The following is a 27,568-nucleotide window of genomic DNA, read 5'->3' on the forward strand; positions in this document are numbered from 1 at the left end:
GAATAAATGAAAGAACTGCGGGGTGAGATGCAGCAAATAGGCCGAAGCCTGCAGGTGGGCATGAAGGCAATAGCGTGCAGTGAAGCGCGGACAACGGAGTGCGTAATGGTGACGCCACGTGTGGGGACGAACGAGCTGGGGGGGGGGAGTGCAACGGTTGTCGGGCCCGCAATGGAGGCGGGTGAGGGCAAAATAATTTGGGAGATGTGTTGGGCGAGAAGCGTGGAGGTGACGGAAAAAGTGACGGTGACCGAGAGGGAAAAAGTAAATGGGGTGACCAAAACGTGTGAGACGAGACACGAGGTGACAACAAAGGAAATAAAAATAGTGGAGACAAGGGAGGTAATGGGTGAAGAGGTGACCGAGTTAGCAGAGACATGGGAGATAGAGGGTGAATTGGATGGGGTTAAGGACGAGCACACACACACACACACACACACACACACACACACACACACACACACACACACACACACACACACACACACACACACACACACACACACAGAGGTAGTTGAGGACAATGGGGGTGAGCTGGCGGACCGTGTAGGGACCCGGTGCGAGCAGCTGGATAGCCTCCTCCAGGAACGAGGGGAGGGAGTATGCCCCCTTGAGGCGACTCACGACCAGGTGGGTTCGGTCGTGCTTTGTGAGGTCGAGGGGATGAGTGCTGCGAACGGGTGCACGCCGAGCTTGGGGGGGTATAGAGGCCCCGGAACCCCTTGTGGTGGCACTAATCCCCAGTGTGGTTGTCCCGGTGTGTGTGGTGAAAGGTGTGAGCACCCCCGTGTGTGAGTGGTGTGGTGGCAAGTGTGTCAAGGTGCATGCTTCCCAGCACGCCATGTGTGGATGAGGCACCGCGTGTGAGTGTCACCGCGTGTGCGAGTGCAAGGGAGACCGTGTGTGTAAGAGAGCGGTATGAGAGGGAGATGTCGGTCGGCATGCGTGAGCATGCAGCCGCGTCTCCCGGGGTGAGTGGAATGTCGAGATGTGCGAGTGTCGTGACACGTGGGAGTGCGTGTGTCGTATGGAGACGACGACTACGACAGATAGACAGGGGCCGAGTAGCGGCCATAGATGTTTTGAGCACCGCGCCGGGTTCACCCAGCAGCGAGCGCGAGGTTCGGGACGTGCAACGCACGAGGCCGCCACGTGCTCGCTTGCGGGAGTGAAGCCCGGTCCAGAAACGCACGCGGTGGATTTGCCGATCCCGCGGACGGACAAAGTTAAGGCAGGATTTCGGATTCGGACCGGACGGGTTCTCCACGCGGGCGTGTGTGTTAAGCTCCAATGGGCAGAGCACATGTGTTCACGTGGGGAACCCCTCGAGACGCGAGGCTTGGGTTTTTTTATGCGCCGAGTGACGTCATGGCTGCGTGTATGGTTGGAATCCGGCAGAAGGATGAATCCCTGCCGGATGGTACCGTCTAAGAGGGACGAGGGCACGAACAGCTGCAATGACGTCACGCCAAAGGTGCGCGGCTGTGAATTGCCGTGCTGGTGCGTATGTTGCGCGTTGCCGCGCTGGTGCTGCGCATTTAAAAAAAAATTAAAAATAGCAACCCTCGTTTTCGGGTAAACAGGATTCCCGGGCAAGGGTTGGAAGACCCCCCTGCCCGGGCACAGGATGGACACTAGTTAGGGGGAAGGGTTAGCATAGTTAGACCGGCTCCATGGGGCAGGAGTAAGTACTCATGGGGCCCATGGAATGGATTAGGTAGAGGGATGTTAGTTGAGATTTAGGTTGGGAAATTGATTTTTAGGATTTGGAGACAGAGACAGACTGTGGATGTGTAGAGGGGACGTAGTTTAGCTACGTAGTGTTAAAAGGAACGTGCTGTATTTTAAGGGATGACGTGGGAGCACAAGTGAGTTAGGGGAGGTAGTTAGAAGGATGGCAGAGATTCAGCAGTGAGTTGTGGGTTGTGAGGTGGAAGCATGTGCTTGGTGAGTGAGTGAGGCCAGCGGGTCTGTGTGAATGGAGCGAATGGGGAATGCATGGTGCCATGAGTGATTGGGGGGAGGAGTGACTCCCGCCCAAGGGACCCCGGGGTCAGTGTAGAGTGAGTTCGGGGGTTAGTCAAATTGACAAAATGGAGGTCGTTTTGCTGTTGGTGTGAATGTAGGCTCGATACCCATTTGGAGGGGTGCAGGAGCCCTGTTGATGGGCTGGGAGCGTGGCTGCGAAAGGTGAGTATCGCTGAGTGGGTACCCCGGGCACCGGGCTTGTCGGCCGTGGTAGGCCAAGGGCCCATGGGGGGCCGGGATAGCATAGTGGGCACGGGTGCGCCCGCATGATGCGGGGCCCGGGGTGCCGTTAGCCGCGTGGGCAGTGCATTGGGCACGGGCACCCAGGGAAGGGGCCCGGGGTGCCAGCCTGCCACGTGAGCGTTTCAGGGGAGTCGCAAGGGAGGGCACTCCCCGGTGTTTTGGGAGCTGGTAGGCTCAGAGGCAGTGTAGTGCCCCGGGGTGCCATAGCTGGAAAATCGGCAGAGGATCGTGCCTGCCAAGGGAGCCACTTGTCCCAGCCATGAGACCGTGTGAGGGCACGGAAAGAAAATTGGGAGGCGAGGCCCGAAATTGTGAGGACACCAACACAGGCGATGGGAATCTGGGTTGTTAGAACCAATAGATTAAGCGAGATGCGCTTGTTGAAAGCCCTGGGGTAGTTTAAAGGTTAAATTGATAGGGTAGATTAGGAAGTGTACCCCTCCACACCATCCATCCCTTCGCTCTCGTCGTGGGCCGCTGGTCCCACTTTGGGTTATTGATCGCTGAAGTCTGGGGAGGCCATCCTGAGGCTTCGTTGGGCCTCGACACAAGACGCTAGCTCTGCCTTATTCCCCTCCGGGAAGGGAACGTAGGGGTTGGGAGGAGGCTAGTAGACGATAGGTTAGCCGAACAAGGACGATAAAGGGGGGTTAGGGGACGAATGATAGTGGGAAGTAAGAATAAAAAGAAAATAAAACAAAAAATTAATTGGGGCTAAATTGTTTTTTACAAATTAAGGGAATGGGTATGGACAGTGACAGGCAAAGACGATAGGTGGGAGGGAGACAGGTAGGTAGGTCCGAGACCGCCTTCTGTGTGGCCAGCACCACCGCACTCCCTCCACCAACCTGCACTGCACGGCGAGAGGCCGGCCAACTTTATCGGCTGTTGTTTTGCTGCGAGGCCTGTACCTGCCAGATCGTCTGCAGCTGTTTTCTGCAAGGCCCATGCCGGTCGGATCGTCTGCCAGCTGTGTTTGCCTGCAACGGCCTTGTCCTGCAGGCTGTGTTTGCCTGCTGCCTTTGCCATGCCATGCCTACTGCCCACATTCATTTTGCCCCGTTCTGTTCTGCATCCCCCCCCCCCCCATTCAATTCCACGTGCGCCAGGATCCTCGCGCAAATTTGCAGGGGCTGCCCAGATGAAAGCTGCAACATGGGACTGCACCAGCACCGTATTAATCCATCCATCCATCAATCCACTCAGTTGCTTGTGTTTGGTTGCTGCGTCAGATCGTTGCGCATACTGCAGGGACTGCCCTGTAGGCAGCCATGCCAGGAGACTGCATTTGCGCAGCCCATGCGCCGTTGTTCGTTGCACCCATTTAAAAGGGGGAGGCCTTGGACTGCGTGCGAGCAGCCGGCCACGTTTCTTGTCACCTGCATTGCGTGAGCCAGATACTGCATGCGAGCAGCCTGGCTTCCTGCAAACTGCTTTCTCTTTGCAGAGTCCATTGATCCCGGGCTATGGTTTAGTGTAAAATTTGTAAATTAAGGTTAAGATGTACTGTACAAATGAGTGCGTCCCCGGCATGTATGTCTAAGCGCCGGCAATTTTATTTCAGTCGTCCGTGTGAGTGTGTTTGTTAGTTAGTTACTCAGCCCTCAGGTTATGTATTTTGGGGACATGAATACCATGAATGTCGCACTCAGGGATCCGAAGGGAAAACGTACTCGGGGAGAACTACACATGATGGCACACTAGAATTTGACGACTCGGGACGAGTCTGTAAAAAGGGGAGCGTGTAGTGTTACGCTGTGGAAATTCGCATTACACCATAAAGGGCCCTCAGGTGAGTTATCTTCATAGGTACGTGTGTAATTAGCCCAAACCCGTTGTATAGAGGGAGTTTATGTGATTCATCCGGGCTGCGATGCTTTGAGTTAGCCATTTTTTCTTTTCTGTCGTTATTTTGAACCAACCACGTCTCAACCGCCATCACACAACAACCATCTTAACCGCAACGCCAGCCATCGTCACCAACTCCAACCACATCTCAACCGCCATCACACAACAACCACCTTAACCACCACGCCAGCCATCGTCACCAACTACAACCACACTCCAACCCACAGACAACAACCACAACGCCAACCCTCCACCACCTTCGCTTTTACCTTCACAAATTCATCCCACATCATCGCTTCCACGCCATTCCCACACCACCTGTGAACACTGAACGTCGGGCTGTCTCGGGCCCGTTCGGCGATTGGTTGCCTAACGCTCCGATCCGCAAGAGCGAATGGCGGCCTTTCCGAGGGGAAAATTTGGATCAGGAACGCTTCACGCCCACTTCTCCTCCGTCCAATTGGCGAGCGCAGGGCGGTTTGCCCCCGCCTCCAAGCATGTGTATGTGAAGTCCGTATATGAAAATTTTAGGATCAGGAGAGGTTCACGCCAATTGTTGCCCAACCAACGGCTGACCGGGGGGGGGGGGGACGGCGTGGCCCCGCCTCCAATCACGTTCTGATCCTAAAATTTGCATATTGGCTGCTCCTGCCGCCTATAAAAAGGCGAGCGCAAGGCGAATCGAGCGAGTTGGGTTTTGGAGTTGCTTGGAGAGTGTCGTCGAGAGGTTGCTCTTGGGGACAAGGAGCATTGCGTTGGCGGAGTTGAGGGGAGTGAGCGCGGTGGAACTGCAAGCAAGGGAGTTCGGGTCCGAGGCAAGAAGGACGGCGGTCGGCGACGAGGTTGCGGTGTGGGGGATCGCTCGTCTCGTCATGGGACCCAAGCAAGCCAGCCATTCCCCTCCCCCAGGGCATCAACAATTCCCCCTTTCCCCCGCGCTGAGATAGTGCAAAAGGGGGCCCCGTTCCCACCCCACGCCAAACGTCGTGCCAACGAAACCCGCTAAGGGGCACGGAGTCGGGGCACAGCGGCGCGGCCACATTTGCGGCTTGCCCGCCAACGCGTCACGAGGATGCGGGTAAGACCTCTCCAGTCTCGCGGACCTGGCCGCTCCTCCAGGTCACGCGCACATTTGGCCTACGGGCCTGTCTGCCTCCTTATCTGTGAGGGTGGCTTCTTTCCTTTGCTTTTGAGTAAATGTGTGTTGGCGCCGTCTTTTAAGTAGAACTGTGTAAGTGTTCCCGTGTGTATGCGTTAGTTGGTTGTATCACATTTGCTTTATGTGCATTTCGATTCTGTATGGCTGTATATACGTGCTTTCTGTGTGCCACGGAATAAAGTGCTTGCATGTTGAACTGTGCCCGTTTCGCTTCGTCTCCTTCCTTTTAATTGAGGCTCCATTTTGCTTCACGTAAGGGGTTCGTAGTGGGTGCAACATCCCGGTAATTAATCGGAACCGTCAAGGCCGACGATAACACCGCTCGGTTATCACTGTAGCACGGAACGGGCTGCTTAAGCGGTTCATGTCCGGAGTCGGCCTGTGGCGTGGTGCGATCGCCCGGTCGACCATTCGCGCAGATACTTAGGTTGATCGAATTTGGCGAGCGACCCTATCCTGCGCGGGTGGGCAATTGGCACGATCGTGGTGAGGTTAAACCCCCACCTGTGACTAGCTCCCGGCATTAGTCCGAGAGGGTCACGACTGAATTGTCCGTCCGATGGGTGTCGTGCCGCGATTCGAGTTACGTGGCCATTCGCACGCCGGCGGGTGCGAATTTGTTACAATATACATATACATACATATATATATATATATATATATATATATATATATATATATATATATATATATATATATATATATACATATACATATATATATATACATATATATACATGTATATACATATACATACATATACATATATACATATACATATACATATACATATACATATACATATATATATATATATACATATATATATGTATATAGTATATATATGTATATAGTATATATATGTATGACCTGGTGTGTTGGCGCAGTGGTTAGGGCAACGGCTTAGAATCCAAAAGGTCCTGAGTTCAAGTCCCGTTGGGCCACTGAATTAATACACCAGGGGGTTGACTCAGCCTGTCATCCTTCCGAGGTCGGCGAAATGAGTACCAGTATACTGGGCCGGTGTATACCCCGGTTAAAAATAGGTGTACCATATCCCTGTGTCGTAAGAGGCGACCAGGGTTGCGTCAGGAAGGGCATCCGGCGTAAAACATGTGCCAAATCACTGTGCGGATCATACGAATGATCCGCTGTGGCGACCCCTAACGGGAGCAGCCGAAAGAAGAAGAGAGAGTATATATATGTATATAGTACATGTATGTATATATATGTATGTAGATATATATATATATATATATTGTATATCTATATATATTATCCCTGTGTCGTAAGAGGCGACCAGGGTTGCGTCAGGAAGGGCATCCGGCGTAAAACATGTGCCAAATCACGATGCGGATCATACGGATGATCCGCTGTGGCGACCCCTAACGGGAGCAGCCGAAAGAAGAAGAAGATATATCTATATATATATATATATATATATATATATATATATATATATATATATATATATATATATATATATATATATATCTATCGATATATATATATATATATATATATATATATATATATATATATATATATATCTATCGATATATATATATATATATATATATATCTACATACAAAATATATATATATATATATATATATATATATATATATATATATATATATCTATCGATATATATATATATATATATATATATATATATATATATATATATATATATATATATATTATATATCTACATACATATATATATATATATATATATATATATATCTACATACATATATATATATATATATATATATATATATATATATATATATACATACATATATATATATATATATATATATATATATATATATATATATATACATACATATATATATATATATATATATATATATATATATATATATACATACATATATATATTTATTTATATATATATATATATATATATATATATATATATATATATATATATATATATATATATCTACATACATGTATATATCTACATACATATAAATATATATATCTACATACATATATATTATATATCTACATACATATATATTATATATCTACATACATATATATATATATATATATATATATATATATATATATATATATATATATATATATATATCTACATACACATATATATATATATATATATATTATATCTACATACATATATATATATATATATATATATATGTATGTAGATATATAATATATATATATATATATATATATATATATATATGTATATATATATATATATATATATATATATATATATATATGTATGTAGATATATAATATATATATATATATATATATATATATATATATATATATATATATATATAATATTGTTGTGGTTACCAGATTCGCAAACCACCATTCAGGTCCCTTAGGTGAGGTATCTCGGTAAGTGCATGTGTAGTTAGGCCCAAACCCGTTGTCTAGTGGGAATACATGTCATTTATACGTGCTGCGACTCTTTAGGATAGCCGTTTTTCTTTTACTATCTTTATTTTGGACCAGCCGCCATTACTACCACCACCAACCACGTCTCAACAGCCATCACACAACAACCACCGACCACAACCACCCCTTCACCACAACCGCCACGACCTTCACGTCACACCTCGCAACCGTAGCAACGCCACCGTTCTTGCCCCGCTGTGGGTAGCGGTGTTGGACTCATGCAGAGCGCGCGTCGGACAGCGTGTACAAAACATCACGGATTTTGTGCAGAAAAACGGATCAAAAACGACACACGCCCACTTTTGTTCCGTCCAATCGGTGAGCGAGGGGCGATTTGGCCCCGCCTCCAGGGCGTTGGAGGGCGGTCGCTATATGCAAATTTGTGGATCAAAAAGCCTTCACGCCCACTTTTTCTCGGGCCAATGGGGAGCGAGGTGAAAGGTCAAAGGGAGGGGGTCAAAGGCGAAGTTACGGGGGGATAAAAGACGGCTGCGTTCGTCAGAAAAGTGTCAGGGTGTGCGTTGGAAAGAGTGAGTTCAGAGTTCAAGAGAGTCGTCGGTGGAGCTGGAAGGAAGTTGCGCGTTGGAACGAGCTGCGCGTTGGAACGAGTTGTCGGCGGAGCTGTGGTGAGGTGGAGAAGCTGAAGAGAGTCGGACGAGGGGGTGCTCGCGTCGGTGCCGGGAGCTGCACGCCCGAGGGAGGCCGGCAGCGCGACCTGGCCGAGGTGGAGACGCTCGTCGCGGGACCCGAGACAGAGTAAAAATCCTCCTTTCCCCGAGCATCAGCAACCCCTCCTGTTTCCCCCCGCGCTGAGATAGTGCGAGCAAGGGGGCCCCGCTCCCACCCCCTATCAGACACCGTCCCCGTGGCCCGCGGGTTGCGGGGCCATCGCCGCTCCGCGTCTCATCACCAGACGGGTAGCCCCGAGGCGGCCGCGGCCTCAGGCCCGGCTCATTCTTGAGGGTATTCTCTTTTCCTTGGTTTTGGGTATGTGTTGTCGGCGCCGTCTGTGAAGTAGAATTGTATAAGTGTTGCCGTGTGCTCGGTAGTCGGTATTAGCTCTGCATTGTTTTCGCTTTTATATTTGCTTTTTGTGTAAATGGAATTGTGTTTTTTTTTTTTTTGTGTGCTTTTGGTGGAATTGTATTTGTGTGCTTTCCGTGTGCCGCGAATAAATGTGCTTTATTGTTGAACTGTTCTCCCGCTTCGCTTCGTCTTTTCCCCCATTGAACCCTCATCTTGCTTCACGTAAAGGGTTGGTAGTGGGCTGAGTACGCCCGATAATTAATCGAACCGTCGAGGTCGACGATAACACCGCTCGGTTATTCTGATAGTACGGAACGGGTCGCTTAAGTGGCCCGTGTCCGAAGTCGACCTGCGGCGAGGTGCGATCGCCCGGTCTACCCTCCGCGTGGGTACTTAGGTAGGTCGAATTTGGCGAGCAACCCTATCCCACGCGGGGGCTGATTGGCTCGATCGCGGTGAGACCGAAAGGTCCACCCGTGACTGGTTCCCGGCGTTAGTCCGAGAGGGTCACGACTGGATTGTCCGTCCGGTGGGCGACGTGCCGCGATTCGAGTTACGTGGCCGTCAGCACGCCGGCGGGCGCGAATACCGCAACAATATATATATACATACATATATAAATATATATATATGTGTATGTAGATATATATATATATATATATATATATATATATATATATATATATATATATATATATATATATGTATGTAGATATATAATATATATGTATGTAGATATATATATATATATATATATATATATATATATATATATATATATATATATATATATATATATCTATATATATATATATATATATATATATATATATATATATATATATATATATATATATATATATATATATATATATATATATATATATATATATATATATATATATATATATATATATATACACATATATATATATCTACATATATATATATATATATATATATATATATATATATATATATATATATCTACATACATATATATATATATATATATATATATATATATATATATATATATATATATATATATATACATATATATATATATATATATATATATATATATATATATATATATATATATATATATATATATATATATATATATATCTACATACATATATATATATATATATATATATATATATATATATATATATATATATATATATATATACATATATATCTACATACATATATATATATATATATATATATATATATATATATATATATATATATATATATATATATATATATATATATATTATATATATGTAAATATCTACATATCAACATACATTCATATATATATATATATATATATATATATATATATATATATATATATATATATATATATATATATATATATATATATATGTATATATATATATATATATATATATATATATATATATATATATATATATATATATATATATATATATATCAACATACATATATATATATATATACACGTATATGTATATATATAGTAATTTTGTGGGTTATATCTTTTTATACACTTTTACATGGTAGTAAGTATGCATGGCCCTTTCAGAAAAATTGAACGAAACAACCACCCTCGTTGCTTTTTTTATTAAACTCCACTTCAATAAGCTACATTATGGGCCATGGAGCTAATGGCTATTATTTGGGTAACACTTCCCTTTGCCAACCAAATAAGACGACCCAGTTTGAGTCAGTGCCTTACACAGTCCACCACTAAGTAAACCAACAAAATGATCGCATTCAAGCAGAACTTTCCTTGCAGTGCATCTGATTAGATGCTTGTAAATCACTTCCCGGATTTGAGTCTTCAAACAAGAGGCCTTCCTCAGCTTTGCTGAACATTATCCTGTCATTGGGCCATTTGAATTTCAGTTCCTCTCTCAAGCTGTTTCGTTAGATACAGTGAACGTCATCAGACATCAAACACAGATGGCAAGCTGCAATACCCTGCAAGGCATGGGCTGATTTGCAAAAGAATCTGCACCCGGTGCACGGACCAATTTCACCGAACATGAAGAGATTATATCCATGGAAAGAACCAATCATGTATGTGTCACATTCAAAGGACAAAATAAATTAAGCTTTCACTCCACTGGTCTGGAAGTCAGTTGCAACAGGAATATTCTCCAAGTTCATTGGCTCAAACCACAGAGCTTGTGCCTTCTCAGAGGCCTCTTTTAGTTCCATGTGGAGTACAGAAGTACAGAAAGAGTACAGAAGTTAAAATATATCCCAGATATATATATATATATATATATATATATATATATATATATATATATATATATATATATATATATATATATATACATACATACATACATACATACATATATATATATATATATATACATATATATATATATATATATATATATATATATATATATACATACATACATACATACATACATACATACATACATACATACATACATATATATATATATATATGTATGTATGTATAGCCTGGTGTTGGCGCAGTGGTTAGGGCAGCGGCTTGGGATCCAAAAGGTCCTGAGTTCAAGCCCCATTGAGCCACTGAATTAATACACCAGGGGGTTGACTCAGCTTGTCATCCTTCCGAGGTCGGCGAAGTGAGTACCAGTGTACTGGCCCAGTGTATACCCCAGTGAGAATAGGTGTACCAGATCCCTGTGTCGTAAGAGACGACCAGGGTTGCGTCAGGAAGGGCATCCTGCGTAAAAAAAAAACCTGTGCCAAATCATAATGCGGATCATAACGGATGACCCGCTGTGGCGACCCCTAACGGGAGCAGCCGAAAGAAGAAGACATATATATATATATATATATATATATATATATATATATATATATATATATATATATATATATATATATATATATATATAAATATACATATACATATATATACAATTATAGAGGATTTTCCATGACATTCATCCAGATTTTTTTTTTTTAAGCTAAAAGGGATTTGATTCAGGAGGTGATGCATACAAACATGGTTTCTCAAAAATTGGATTCATTCGGTCGATGCATACAAAGGTGGTTCTTCAAAAAATAAGAAAATGTGCATATCCATCCGACTGTTTTTACAATTGATACTTAATTCAGTCTCATCAAAAAGTACATTCAAGGCCAAGAGATTGTAATTATGACGGATTTTCTGGGTGTGGTTTCACACTCGTGAGAGACAATAAGGTTCAGCTCTGTGCTGTAAAAAAAAAAAAAATTAGGTATTCCATATTGCGACAAAAATGGCGATTTTTGTGTACTTAGTTCAATGATGTGTATTACATTTGTTTGGATAATTCCATTAGGAATGCAAGTATGACATTATTGGTTATTTGAACTGGCCATATGATTGATAAGCCACTTCAACGAAGAACTGAGGATGGAACAGAGATATTTTCAGGGACAGTTTGAGTGGAGTTACATTTTGGGAGAGATAGGAGTACACAAGGCAGATGAACAGTTCTTGAGTATTATGGAACAGATGCCATCAGGACCAGTAGCGGTAGAGGAGTTTAAAGAGCCCAAAAATTGCTCCACTTTTGCAGGAAGGGAGTTCACATGCTTTTAAGATGTCTGTGAGGAGGTAAAGGATGGGTAGAGAGGAAGAAAGGGAATTAGGATCTTGGCCTTTTGTACAACGGCAGTTTAGGCAGACAATGTTAGTGTGAGGAGTGTCTGTTGTGACCCCACCCTTAAAGAGTGAAAAAGCAGATTTGTAACATGTTCCAGAGATAGGCTTCTCTAACTGCCACAAAGTTTTAATGATTGGTGGAAGACATGAAAATTTGGACCTGAGGTGGCTCTGATGCTGAATTCTGGCACTTGTGAGGACAGAAACACAATGGTTATGAAAATTAAGAGACTACAGCTTCCCATCAGTGTAGTTGGCTTCCAAGAGGAAAAGCATGAAAGCAATATACATGTCATTAAAGGTCCCCTGACATGCAAAACTTTCTGGTTATTTATATATTAACTTGACCTTCCCAGTGAAGAAATCACCCATGTTTTGTTTTTTTTAATAAAAAATGAGACAATTAGAGCAATATTTTGATCATTTATTGTGCTTTTCACAACCTGCTATGCTCCACCCCTAAAAAAAGTTGACTTCAGCGAATCGCAGCGTTGACGTCACATACAGAAACTCGCACAGAGTGGATTGACTCGAGATCTCTAGAGTCTAGAGTCTAGACTAGTCCGATAACTCCGTCGTCCATCCGACTTGGCTGAAAAATCCGTCGTCCATCCGACTCGGCTGATAAATCCGTCGTCCGTCCGACTAGGCCGATAAATCTGTCGTCCGTCCGACTCGGCCGATAAATCTGACGTGCTGTAGCTTTTATTTATTATTCTCTTTTCTTCATTGTTTTCTACTGGCGCTACATGATGACAGTAGGAATAAAATAAATAAAAATGCAACAGAACGTCAGATTTATCGGACTACTCGAGACAATTGCATCACAAGGTGTGTTCTGCACACAAGTTTTCATCGTATCCGGACAGCGAGGTTGCTTCATTTTATGCGCGGAGAGATACGGCCGATGACATGCGCTGGCCTTGATTGTGATTAATTTGCCGCGAAGCAACATGTCCGATGCGCTGTTCACGTTACCTCACTAAAATATTTCTGATATCGAGCAGTATGCATGTCGAATTTACATTATTGAATTACGAATAGGATTTAGTCTAACCAGTTGTTATTTCCAAGTCTTCCTTCGATGTCCCCCCGATCATAATGAACTCCGGGAATTTCATCGCCATTTTTCTCTGCTTGTCCTGCTTCGGGCTCGAACAAGTAAGGCCGTATTTCATTTCCAGCTGCCTGAACTTCACCTCCCGCGACAACGTTATCCGACAATTCTCCATCTGATTCAGACCAAAATCCTTCATTTCTCTCACACTCACTGTCGTTACCAGACAAATCAAAGTCCATGTCATCCATTATTCAAAACCGAATGTTCGATTTTTTTAAAGCAGAAATGAACGAAGCGATTGAGTCGACCAATCTAATGTGGAAACACATAGCAAGCCAATAGAATCACTTAGACCACCAACCCGAGTAATTTATGTGCAGCTTTTGTCATACTGTAGTTGATGTCATGTGGGTTACCCCCCTTTCAGGAGAATTTTTAGGGGCGTTCCCGAAGAGGTTTGTTTTTTTAACTTTACATTTTACAGAACGAGTATTGTGAAAAAACATTGTCAGATCTGAAATCACGATGAAAAACTCCTCTAGGACATACATAAATGAAATTTCAGTACTTTTGCATGTCAGGGGACCTTTAAAGTAAGCAGGATGTAAGATAGTGATCAATAAAAGTCTGTGACTTGATAACATAGTAATGTGACTTAATTGTTGAAAGAGCGAATTAACATGTCATAAAATCTGTTCAATTTCTCACATTTTTTCATGGAATTGTTCAACATAGGCCTTTGAACAACCAGTGTCAATTGTTTTTCGAAGTTGGAACATTCATTACCCCATATAACCATAACCATACCATATCCCCCCCCATATCCATATTTTTGAGTTGCACCCCCATACCCATATCTCTAAAAGCAGACTGAGTATCCCTTGAATTTATGCATTTTCAAATCACCACATTAACCAAAATTGCTTTCAAAAAGAATGTGATCATGTAGATCCCTTCATGACTTTTCTGTTCTTGTGGACTCCTCGAATGGACTCCCACAAATTGAATATCAAGAAAATATCCAAAGATGAACTGCAAAAGTATTTTTCTCTGGCCACAAATTAATTCAGGTTCATATTCCACAGGGGTCTCTATTACTCACTGTTCTTTTCCAACCAACAACTATTTTTGCATCAAATCAGCACACATTGTTCAAAATTTAAACAAACAAGGTACAAAAATGCCTTTGTTTTATTTATTTGTGTAAAAATTAATATCATTCATTCTAACGAATGTTTGAAAGGAGTTCGATTCCATTGCAGCACAAAGTCTCGTGTAACCATCAGCTGTCAGTGGTAATACAGACAGTTAATCCTCCACTCATTATTTGTTTTTGCTGTGTGTAAATCCGTGCGATTTCCTGTTGTGGCTAACACGACTTGACAAATTTCCTGCTGAACACATTCATTCCATTTTCATCTCAGTATCGTTTCACTAAGTATTGCCAGTAACTACAAGCTTAGTCGTCATTGACATGATGTATATGACAAAAATTAAGAAGTATGGAAACCCCATACCAAAACTGTAGCAAACAATGTATAGAGGCTCTACATTTTACTAAGAAATATTTTTCACATTAGAGGATTTGAGTCTTTACAGAAGAAAACACAACACAAGTAAGCATGAAAGTGAGAGAGTATAAAACGACTGCGGGTAGGAATCAGCACAATGTGAGGTGATTGTGACATTCCTTCTTGAAAGAATAGAAAAAGATTATTCATGGACAGGTGAATATTTTACATATAGACTGGTGAATGTGTACATTTACATCACTGAAAACTAGTCCTTAAAAGGACTAGCGCTAGATTCTGTCTGCATCGAAGAAAAATAAAAACAAATTTTCTCAAAGTGATAGAAGTATGCTAACTGCCGAGTGAAGAGATGAAGTGATGTTTCCACTGTGAGTCCTTCTTCAAAACAAGAGCAAGAGTTTGGAAGTCTGTAGTCTCTGTCTCTAGCGAGTGCAGCCTGTGGCTGCTGGTTGCATCATTGGTTGGGACGCAGCTATGCCGCTGATGCAGTGTCCCCCTTACCAGTACAGTGGTGCTCATTTTTCCGACCTCGGAAAGATGACAGGCTGAGTCAACCTCCTGGTGTATTTTTAATTCAGCGGCCAATGGGGCTTGGACTCAAGATCCTAGGATCCCAAGCTGCCACCCTAACCACGAAGCCAACATCAGGCTACAGTGTGTAGTCTGATGTGGCGGGAAAGAAACAGCAGATAAGTTAGCAGCACACGTGCAAACCATCACCAATTGTTTTACCGATTAAAAAAAACACAAAATGTTCTTTGGACTTGCTGTTGGCAGAGAAGATACTAAAGTACCTTCCACCCTGTTTGGGGGAAACAGTACATTGTATCTTATAGCACAATTGATGATATGCCACTAAACACCATTGAGAATTTTATGCATCCTGGCAGACCAATCTGTCGTGATGCAACAATCGACTACAAAGTGACCCGCAAAGAGCAAGCAAGGCCATCAGTGCATTTGAATGTCTTTGGAACCGAGTCTGAAATCAATATGGAATTTTGTTTTAAAAGAAGTTGAATGTTTATGAAGCTGTAGAATGAAACCATTTTGATGGCATGTAAATTTAGAACCTGAAATTTAAAAGAATTGCTGCTCATATATTCTTGAAGAGGACAAGAAAGGCAATGATTAATATGAAATGCATCAAGGAAGGATATGTTAAGATGCAAGGGGAAGAAGAGTTGATTCGGGGTGGTGAACTCTCTTGAGAAAAGCAAGGGAAAGTAAAAGGATAGAAAATGAAAAGTGTTGGGAATGAAAGTAAAAGAGGCTGGAAACGTAAAGGAATAAGTAGTGCAGGAGACTCCTCCAGTAGCATCATCCACCTTTACACCCGTCTGATCATTCATATTTATGTCTCTTAAAAGCTCTTTGTCTGGCGTCTGGCGTCCTCATTTTCAGGGGTCCATCCTGTGATGTATTTGTCCTTATCTGTGTGTATATACCGTATCTGTATTGTTATTCATGGGCCGTAAACTACATGGTTGTAGAAGTGGCAGGTGGCACTGCAGCATGTTTAAGATGGGTTTAGATTTTGTTTGGGAGATTCTATTTGTTATGTACCCGAATATGGCAGAATTTTTGATTCTCCTCATTCACGTATGCAACATGTGCGTACATGATAAATAGTTTGCTCATTCCATTTCATATCTGTCAACATGAAGGTAACAGGAAAATTACTTCACCAACATGGTCACAATCTGAAATTGGTCTCAATATAGGGCCATATTACATATCTATTGCAGAGATTAGAAAATATTCTTACATCAGCTGTTAGAATATGAGATCAATATGTTATTTCTGGGATTTTTTATGTGTTTTTAAAGTGAGGGAAAGAGTCCAGTAAACGCAGTGAAGCAGATACATCCCCTTGTTTGAGTTTCCACCAAACGGACAGAACCTATTTGAAAAAAAATTAAACTGTCAAATGCTCTACAGCACTTGAAAAATTCCACAGAAAATCGGTACCGTCAGCACGGATGCAGATATGCCACTCAGGATTCCAACTGCGTCTTTACGGAACGACGGGCTGTGGATTGGCTGTAATTACCTGTTTTGCTTCATTTAAAATCACCCTTTGAGAGGTAAACAATAGTTTACACAATAATGTATGAATCTCAGATTCTCTGGCACGAACAGATGGTGGTGCCACAGAACTGCTTGTGTGTGTTTTATGGCTTGCCTTCATTCCAGCTATGAATTTTCTGAGGCATTAGCATGAACCAACTCTCTGATGTGATATCACTGTTTGGAAGCTCAGTACATATCGTCGAAGAAGCCAACAAGGCAGCAATGAAGGATCCTATTATGAGACAATGTAATCAACTATCCCATGAGTCTCAATGTCTAAGCTTAAAAAATATTTTTAAAAATTCCACACAATGCACTAATTGGTCTTATATGGTAGCAATAGACCAGTAAGGGTGTTCATGAGGTAATGGGTTTACTATCAATGGTATCAGTCTGAAAGATTGACAGCTATACTATGCAAACATTAGTCTTCAAAGGTAGCATTGAGCAAAGCAAATAACAGGTACATTATTCCCTTAGAAGGATGGCGTGTAATTTGATACAACAACACTGTCTTTAGAGTACGATGATTGACTTGAATGGTGTTCCCATTTGAGGATATAGCTCATGATCCTGGGAATCCCACAAACGATGTGGATTTGTCCACTGTGTGCAAAGTTATTTACACATGAACTGATGCAATTTATACAAGTGTGCACCATTGTCTTCTCATGGCCTTGTATGTGATAGTTGTAGAAATTGCTCGACAAAATTAGACGGAGTTTTCTTTTTTGTAAAGAGTGAATGAGGCTTCATGAATGTGAATAATGCTCATGTCATATTCACTGTTAAAAGAAGGAAAAAAGAGAGTAAAATGGTCGAATTTTATTGCCTTGGAAATCCAAAATAGACCAGGCAACTTCAAGATTAGCCCGTAATCACCATATGAATAAAAATAAAAACAATAATAATAATACCAACGAAAAGGACAGTCAGTAAAGCGCATACCTCCACCACACAATGCCTGATCCACAAGAACATATCCAATACATTTTTGAAATATCGTGCCATATATTAGTTTTGCCCTATCTCTCAATGGTGAAGAATTACTTGAAAAATTATTGCATCCGGATCCGGATTCGGATCTTCACCAAAATTGAATCATTCTTCCTTGTCGCACACCCAAGGTGTCCACCAAGTTTTGTCCGAATGCATCCACAACTTTTTGAGATATCGAGCTATATATAGTTTATGGCCCCATCGCTCAATGGTGAAGAATCAGTTAAAAATTATCGTAGCTGGATCTGGATCCGGATCTTCACAAAAATCTAATGAGTCCGTCCTTGTCACACACCCAACCTGTCCACCAAAATTTCATCCGGATCCGTCCACAATTTTTAGAGATATCTGCACACAGGCAAACAAACAAACAAGAAGAAGACGTCATGCAGAGCACGACACTTGCAAAACCCATTTCAAAATTTTGCTCTCAAAAAATAATTAGTGGTTGAATTCAGTGACCTGAAATATATATCCTCTTCAAATTTCAAGTTAATTGGATGAAAATTGACAATTTTAGAATTTGGCCGATGTTGACCTTTTGGCTGAGGTGGACCTACAAAATAATTGGTGGTTGAATTCAGTGACCTGAAGTATAAATCCTCTTCAAATTTAGTCAATCGGATGAAAATTGAGGATTTTAGAAATACCGCCTTAGTTGTTGACCTTCGGACTTTGTTGACCTTATGGTCAATGTTGACCTCAAAAATAATTCGCTGGTTGAATTCAGTGACCTGAAAAAAAAATCCTCTTCAAATTTCAAATCAATTGGATGAAAAATGTGGATTTTAGAAATCTCACCTAAGTTGTTGGCCTTGGGCCTATGTTGACCTGTTGGTCAATGCTGACCTTAAAAATAATCGGTTGGTTGAATTCAGTGACCTGAAATAGAAATCCTCTTTTAATTTCAAGTCAATCAGATGAAAATGGACAATTTTAGAAATTTTGCCAATGTTGACCTTTTGGCTGATGTGGACCTACAAAATAATTGTTTAGTTGAATTCAGTGACCTGAAAAATAAATCCTCTTCAAATTTCAAGTCAATCGGATGTACATTGAGGAATTTAAAAATCCAGCTAAGTTGTTGACCTTTGGCCGATGTTGACCTGTTGGTTCATGTTGACCTCAAAATAATTGGCTGGTTGAATTCAGTGACCGGAAATATAAATCATCTTCAAATTTCAAGTCAATTGGATGGAAATTGAGGATTTTATAAACACCACCTTAGTTGTTGACCTTGGGCCTATGTTGACCTTTTGGTCCATACTGACCCCAAAAATAATTGGTGATTGAATTATGTGACCTGAAATATCAATTATCTTCAAATTTCAAGTCGATGGGATGAAAAGTGAGGATTTTAGAATCACCACCTTAATTGTTGACCTTGGGCCTGTATTGAGCTTTTGGCCACATTGTTCTAAAAAATAAGTGGTTGGTTGAATTCAGTGACCTGAAATATATATCCTCTTCAAATTTCAAGTCAATCGGATGAAAAGGAAAGATTTTAGAAATCTCGCCGAAGTTGTTGACCTTTGGCCGATGTTGACCATTTGACCTTTTGACCTCAAAAACAATAGGCTCCTTCCTTTTGACAAACTCTACCATTATCGTGAAGTTTCGTTAAGATCGGTTTAAAATTGTGACCTGTAGGCAATAAAAAGACAGACAAACAGACAGACAAGCTGGTAGGCGGTGAGGGGTCACCGAGCGTGGAAACTATAAGATATCATAGAGCAAACTGGATGTCATATAGCGGATAGGGAATCACCTTAAGATTATGCATATCAAATCTCATCCAGTTCCATCTACTGATCACTACTCGGTATCCATTTGAATTAAAAGCACCGAAAATGCGGTTTGAAATCGGAAATCCCCAAAGTTCGAGGGGGTGCTGTGGGTGAACAAAGATCTAAATCGAAAATCCGACTCGATTGTTTGTGCACAATGTATTCCAGACGATTAGCGTGAATTTTCATGACCATCCGACCATAACCCTAGGAGGAGTAGCATTTGGCGTGAAGGCACCTCCAGCTCTCGCATATTATCAATTTTTGCACTAATTGACCTTTGACCCCTGACCTAAGCTAAATCGGTCAATATGTCCTGAGGAAAAGTTGTACTCATTGAGTACCATGAACCTGAAAAGTTTCATTCGTATAGATGCGCTCACCTGGTCGCTAGGGGCCTTCAATTTGCACGCATACCCTAATTGTAGGGGGCGCTGCGGGTAAAGTATTCCATATATCACAAAAACCGGAATATATTTGATAGAGCATCACCTGGAGATCATTCGTGCCAAAGTTCATAACCCGACGTGGGATAATGGATTTCGGAATTGATTTCGCATGAACGGTACCGATTTTGAAGGTTTTTCGGTTGTTGCTCGGGAACCAAAGCGTCCCGAGCAACCATCACAATTTCCAAAGCACTTGGGTCATCAGATGGACCTACCACCCGAGTTTGGTCAAAATCCGCCCACATTTACTACCAATTATGCTGATGACAAACGAACAAACATCCAAACAAACAGACAGAATTACTGACAATAAGGGTCACTTATTTTGGCGACCCAACAGACAGACAGACAGACAGACAGACAGAATAAAAACATCGACTAACCAATATACCTGAAAAAATCTTTGATTTTGCAAGTAACAAATAGACAGAGAGGGGTGAAAACATAACCTCCTTTACCTTCGGTGGTGGAGGTAATACAATCCTTGTCTTTGTGAAGGCTGATGTCAGTCCACATCGGCATACAAATGAAACAATATATTTTATCAAATAAAAGATGACAAAAGTTTGTTAATCATTGTGGAAATGAGACTGCTGTGGGAACAGTACTTTACAAAGAAAGAAGAGGGCAGAAAACGAAACATGAAGTAAAAGCAACTGTTAAAAAGATGGGAGTTGAAGAGATTAGAAACCTATAATTGTTGAGGCCATGTAAATTTTAAAAGGCTCCACAGTTGAGAAGCACATCTGAAATCCTCATCATAGTTTGAGAGACTACCAGGAGATCCCTTTGTTCGACTGTAGCTTTCTTGTGAGGGTGTAAGGTGTGATTCGGTCAAAAATGTAGGCGGGAACCAATTTAAGTTTTGAATGAAAGGTTCTCCGCAATATTTTAAAAGTTATATGTTGTCAGACTTGGAGCCAGTGAAATGTTTTGAGGAATGGAGTGATGTGAGCAAATCTACGAGCTTGAACTATGAACCTGGTCTGGATATGTTGTAAGAGCTTATTCAGACCAGGTGCATCTCTTGATAGATAGATAAATAAATAAATAAATAAATAAATGAATAAAGAAAAGACATGGCAATAGAATCTCAATGGAATGAAAGACAATGCACAAAACGAGATCAGGACTAATGCACGATAACATTGCACACATACCCAGTAACCACACACAATAAGTCAGCAAGAGGTCAGGAAGGTATGGGGCATAGGACCCCAGGCTATTGCAGAACTTGAACTTGCAGCACAGGAGTGTACTCGGGTCTCAGAGCAGGATGCGAGCTGAAGAGGGTGTGGGGTTGTCAAGTGCACAGAGCACAAGGGCCGTCAGTCCGAAGCAAGAGAGCAAGTGAGTGAGCGAGACTTGAAAATGAAATTTTAAGGCCACACCATGTCCCCCCTCTGCGTGAAGACTCTGTACCAATCACCATGTCCCTGCATGGATAGATGCAGCACTATATACAGTATATATATATATATATATATATATATATATATATATATATATATATATATATATATATATATATATATATATATATATATATATACATACACACACACACACATATGTCTTGCCATAGAATACAGGGAACCAATCACTGTCCTGCATGCTGCAGATAGACAGTGGAACATCCTATATACTGTATTCTGCCTGAGGCAGCGAAGACCAATCACGGGCCAGGAAATTTCACCAATCTCTGACCCTAAATTATCTAAAGCCTGCCTGTCTCACATGTGTTCATGGACATCTGGGATAACTCATCTCCCTCTGTGGGTGGGAGGGAAATGTGCCCTATTGATCTCCAATATTGCTTGACATTTCTCAGTTCAGCACAGACAGAAGCGATGAGGCACCTTGCATCTTTCATCCAAACTGGACAACACAATCCCCTCACGGCAGTACTGAGGACATCATATCCTCGTCACACATACTTAACAAACTTAAAACGTGAAAAACATCAACATGAACGGTGTCAAAAGCCTTATCTCTCACCCGTTCCTCTCAAATGTAACAATATTCTTAGAATACTCTTTCTTTGCAATGCCAATAGAATGCAATCTATAGAACATTCATCCCATTAACATTCTCCTTTGCATACCCTCTCTTGGTTATCCAACATCAATGTGTTATCCTTGTTATTGCCATAACCCTTCCACCCTCGATGTGTCGAGAAAGAAAAATGTGTTATCATTGTTATTCCATTTTCATATACTAGTACATGCCTGTACGTGCAAACAAACAAACAAAAACTTTCAAACCGCGTGCCAGAAACAACAACCACACAGGCTGTTCCTTTGCTCTCACGTGCCCGTACGTGTGTGGCCGTACGTACAAAAAAAAACAAAAAAAACTTTCAAACCGCGAGCCAGAAACGACAACCACACAGGCCGTTCCTTCGCTCTCACGTGCCCGTACGTGTCTGCCCGTACGTGTCTGCCCGTACGTGCAAAAAAACAAAAAAAACTTTCAAACCGCGTGCCAGAAACAACAACCACACAGGCCGTTCCTTCACTCTCACGTGCCCGTATGTGTGTGGCCGTACGTGCAAAAAAAAAAAACTCAAACCGCGAGCCAGAAACGACAACCACACAGGCCGTTCCGTTGCTCTCGTGTTCTCGCGACAACCACACTTCCACACACAGAGTTAATTAAAATCCAAATTAAAATCAAGTTTACCTCCCTGTCTTTGCTTGCCATGACATTCGCTGCCATTGACCATTGCCACTCCTACGCCACGGTAACTAGGGCACCGATCGAACCCCATCGTAACCGGCACAGCACGTGACGTCATTGTCGGCCGGCCACGCATCGGCCTACGTGAAGTTAAGTCCTCACTGTCCGGAAGTTCGCGTATCACAGTAACGATTATTCGCAATTTAGTTTTAATGGCCAATTATTCAATTAGTGCCAGCGTATTTTGCCTTTTCGCAATGTCATCGCAAGGAAAAACACAAAGAGAAGAGGAGAGGGGGGGGGGGGGAACGTACATGCAAAAAAAAATACAAAAAAAAACTTTCAAACAAACACACAGTCACTTCCTTCGCTCTCGTAAACGACGACTGATTGGGGCATTGTGTTTATCTATAAATGCGCATAAGAAATCGAGAAATTCTTAGAATACAGTAAGTCATCACTCTCCGGAAGTCCGTACGTTGTAACCCGTAATGGGGAACGCGGCTGAGGTTCTCTTCCCCATCGGCCACGCCCACGCAATAACGTGTCTTGTCATTGATTGGTAAAGAAATGGCCATAACTTGGGAACCACTTGTCCGATTAATATCAAACCTTGAAAAGTCACATCCACAGGGCCCCAGCAATATACCTGGCAAGTTTCAATTAGATCGTGCCAGTGGTTGTCGAGAAACAGCGGTTGCAGTCACACATAGGCAGACAGACAGACAGACAGACAGACAGACAGACACACACACACACAGATTGCTGGAATTATAGATAGATGATGGATGGCCTATAGTGGATGAAAGGCTGTGAGAGGCATTGCGTAGCAGATGCAGCGAAACGATGTTGAGAAATTCCAAATATAAATAAAATTTTTGTTAGGAAGCTTTTGGTTTCACTCTTTGGACTGGCTTGTTTGCTCTTCCCATGGAGGCATACATCTCACAATGTTGGGACCTTTAGTTCAAATCCCAGCAAACAAAACACTTTTTTTTTTTTGACAGTTTTTACAGCCATTTTTCCCTGCTGTGCAGGGGTTGGGCTTTTTTCTTGAGGCAATGTTTTATGGCCGGATGCCCTTCCTGACGCCAACCCTGGTCGCCTCTTACGACACACAGGGATATGGTACACCTATTCTAACCAAGGCATACACCAGGACCAGGACACTGGTACTGATTTCGCCAACCTCGGAAGGATGACAGGCTGAGTCAACCCCCTGGTGTTAATTCAGCAGCCAACGGGGCTTGAACTCAGGACCCTGGGATCCCAAGCCACCACCCTAACCACTAAGCCAACACCAGGCTTAGCAAACAAAACACTGTCATTTGTAAAAGTACACTGATGTCTACGACTCTCCTTGTGCTGCATGTAATACATCTCGAAGATCCAACATGATCAATGTAAATATAAACTAGAAAGCATCTGAAAATGCAAAGGCGGTCCGCTTTGTATTCTCACTTCTTCCGAATGCTAAATGGTACCTTTGACCTTTTGACCAAGTTTTCAATTTGCCTTCTCTATATTGTCATAATAAAGCTTTGTTGAAAATTTGATGACAAAAGCTCAAATGATAAGAAAGTTACAGCCCGGACAGACAGACAGACACACATGTGATTGCAAAAACCTCATCTCCCGCTGCGAATGCCACGGGCTAATAAATAGCAAATCCAGTTGCTCTATGGAGAGAGCAAAACAGAATGTTGCAAGAGGATATAGATAAAAAAAAAATCACATTTAATTTTTTTAAAAGCTTATTTATAACCAAAACCATGCCCGAGCGAAACACTACTTTTGGCAATTGGGAAGCGAAGCATCATTTGCAGGCATACCCCACTTGGTTATGTTTTGAAACGAGCTATTGATGTGTTGCAAGAATTAATTCTTACAAAGCTTTCATTTGCTGCACAAAATTGCTGCTATGAATTTACTACGTGCTGCCATGGTCTGGAGAGTGGAAGATTAATCACGTTTTGCAAAACGCTGCAAGTCATTTCCTCCTCTTTTGTGCCCAATTTGAAAAAAAATATATGTATATATATATACTGTTTATCTATTTCTCAAGAAATTTAATGTGAGAATAAAGCAAAATTGATATCGTTTTGATCGAAAGACCCTGTGTGATGTAAACTCATGTATGTCATTGATGGCTCAATAAAAGGGCCATGTTTGTCTGTCGTGTTCAAATATAGTACGTTTTAGACCACACCACCCCCCCCCCCGCCGCCAAATCTCAAAAAAGCCAATTCCCTTCCCTCATCTCACTCGATAGGATCTCTTCCCAAAAATTTCCCTTCTTTATCCACTCCCTCTCCCCCCCAAGGTTCAAAGTCTCTCTCTCTGTGTCTCTCTCTCTCTCTCTCTCTCTCTCTCTCTCTCTCTCTCTCTCTCTCTCTCTCTCTCTCTCTCTCTCTCTCTCTCTCTCTCTCTCTCTCTCTCTCTCTCTCTCTCTCTCTCTCTCTCTCTCTCTCTCTCTCTCTCTCTCTCTCTCTCTCTCTCTCTCTCTCTCTCTCTCTCTCTCTCTCTCTCTCTCTCTCTCTCTCTCTCTCTCTCTCTCTCTCTCTCTCTCTCTCTCTCTCTCTCTCTCTCTCTCTCTCTCTCTCTCTCTCTCTCTCTCTCTCTCTCTCTCTCTCTCTCTCTCTCTCTCTCTCTCTCTCTCTCTCTCTCTCTCTCTCTCTCTCTCTCTCTCTCTCTCTCTCTCTCTCTCTCTCTCTCTCTCTCTCTCTCTCTCTCTCTCTCTCTCTCTCTCTCTCTCTCTCTCTCTCTCTCTCTCTCTCTCTCTCTCTCTCTCTCTCTCTCTCTCTCTCTCTCTCTCTCTCTCTCTCTCTCTCTCTCTCTCTCTCTCTCTCTCTCTCTCTCTCTCTCTCTCCTCCCCCCCCCCCCGTCCTTTTTGCCCCACCTCCTTGTGTGTACATAATATGGCATGGCAAGCTCCATGTGGTCGACTCATTTTCCAAGAAAGCATTTACACAATACACAAGAGTCCGTTTGATTCACCGTACCCATACTTTATCCACATGTCATGACTCATTAGCATAATTGATCTATTTACATATATTCTGTAGCCTCTCACCTCGCCTGGTTTCGGGCGATGTCCATAAAAATATATTTACCATGTACTAATTGCCGATAACCCTTTTTAATGTCTCTACTGATGAAGTCGCCGGAGACATTATGTTTTTGGGTTGTGCCTCTGTCCTTATGTATGTACATCTGTGCTTATTACCACTGCCACCAAACGTGGAAGGTTATGTTTTCACCCCTGACTGTTTGTCTGTTTGTTAGTCTGTGTGTGCAGAATATCTCAAAATGTTGTGGACGGACTCGGATGAAATTTTGTGGGCAGGTTGGGTGTGTGACAAGGGCGAACTGATTAGATTTTGGTGAAGATCCGGATCCGGATCCGGCTACTGGAATTTTTAAAATGATTCTTGAGAAAATAGGGCAATGGGAAAACCATTGAGAGATAGGGGGCAAACCATTGAGAGATAGGGGGCAAACCATTGAGAGATAGGGGGAAACCATTGAGAACTATAAGGGAACTCGGTAGAGCGTACACCGCCGCCACATAATGCCTGATCCACGAGAACATGTCCGGCCTAATACATTTTTGAAATATCATGCTACACAGTACTATATCGGGTTTGGCCTCATCTCTCAATGGTGATGAATCACTTTAAAAATTAAATAATTCTCGGATCCAGATCCAGATTCGGACCTTCACCAAAATCGAATCAATTCGTCTTTGCGACACACCCAACCTGTCCACCAAGTTTCATCCGAATCCGTCTACAACTTTTTTAGATATCGTGCTATATATCATTTTTAGCCCTATCTCTCAATGGTGAAAAATCACTTTTAAAATTCTAGTGGTCAGATCTGGATCCAGATCTTCACTAAAATCGAATCAATTCGACCATGCCACACGTCCAACCTGTCCACCAAGTTTCCACCAAATCCGTCCAGAACTTTTTGAGATATCGTGCTATATATTGTTTCACCCTCTCTCTCAATGGTGAAGAATCACTTAAAAAATTATCCGATCCGGATTCGGATCTTCACCAGAATTGAAGGAATTCTTCCTTGTCACACTCCCAATGTGTCCACCAAATATCATCATGATCTGTCCACAACTTTTTGAAATATCCTGTACACAAACAGACAGACAAAGACAAGCCGGAAGGCGGCGATGGGTCGCCGAGCATGGAAACTATAAGATATAGAGCAAAATGGATGTCATATAGCGGATAGGGAATCACCTTAAGATTATGCATATCAAATCACATCCAGTTCCATCGACTGATAACTACTCGGTATCCATTTGAATGAAAAGTATCGAAAATGCGGTTTGAAATCGGAAATCCCCAAAGTTCTAGGGGGTGCTGTGGGTGAACAAAGATCTAAATCGAAAATCCGGTTAGATTGTTTGTGCGCAATGTATTCCAGACGATTAGTGTGAATTTTCATGACCATCCGACCATAACCCGAGGAGGAGTAGCATTTGGCGCGAAGGCACCTCCAGCTCTCGCATATCGATTTTTG

General features: G+C 42.1%; 1 protein-coding gene and 1 long non-coding RNA gene across 3 annotated transcripts in view; one reads left to right on the forward strand and one right to left on the reverse strand.

Annotated features, from left to right (window-relative positions):
- The window catches only part of LOC147026434 (uncharacterized), a 164,884-nt gene that overhangs the window by 34,174 nt on the left and 103,142 nt on the right, over nucleotides 1-27,568 (forward strand). The window lies entirely within an intron of this gene.
- The window catches only part of LOC147026435 (uncharacterized), a 168,721-nt gene that overhangs the window by 28,392 nt on the left and 112,761 nt on the right, over nucleotides 1-27,568 (reverse strand). The window contains exon 5 of one of the 2 annotated variants that reach the window (XR_015058341.1): nucleotides 12,082-12,389. The exons of the other annotated variant lie outside the window; for it this stretch is intronic. This is a non-coding gene — a long non-coding RNA (uncharacterized LOC147026435). Of the gene's footprint in view, nucleotides 1-12,081; nucleotides 12,390-27,568 lie in introns of those variants that run through there. 2 annotated transcript variants of the gene reach the window in all.

The sequence above is a fragment of the Eptatretus burgeri genome, chromosome 5, assembly GCF_056783735.1.
Source record: "Eptatretus burgeri isolate ZD-2024b chromosome 5, Ebu_testis_v1, whole genome shotgun sequence".
NCBI lineage: Eukaryota > Metazoa > Chordata > Myxini > Myxiniformes > Myxinidae > Eptatretus > Eptatretus burgeri.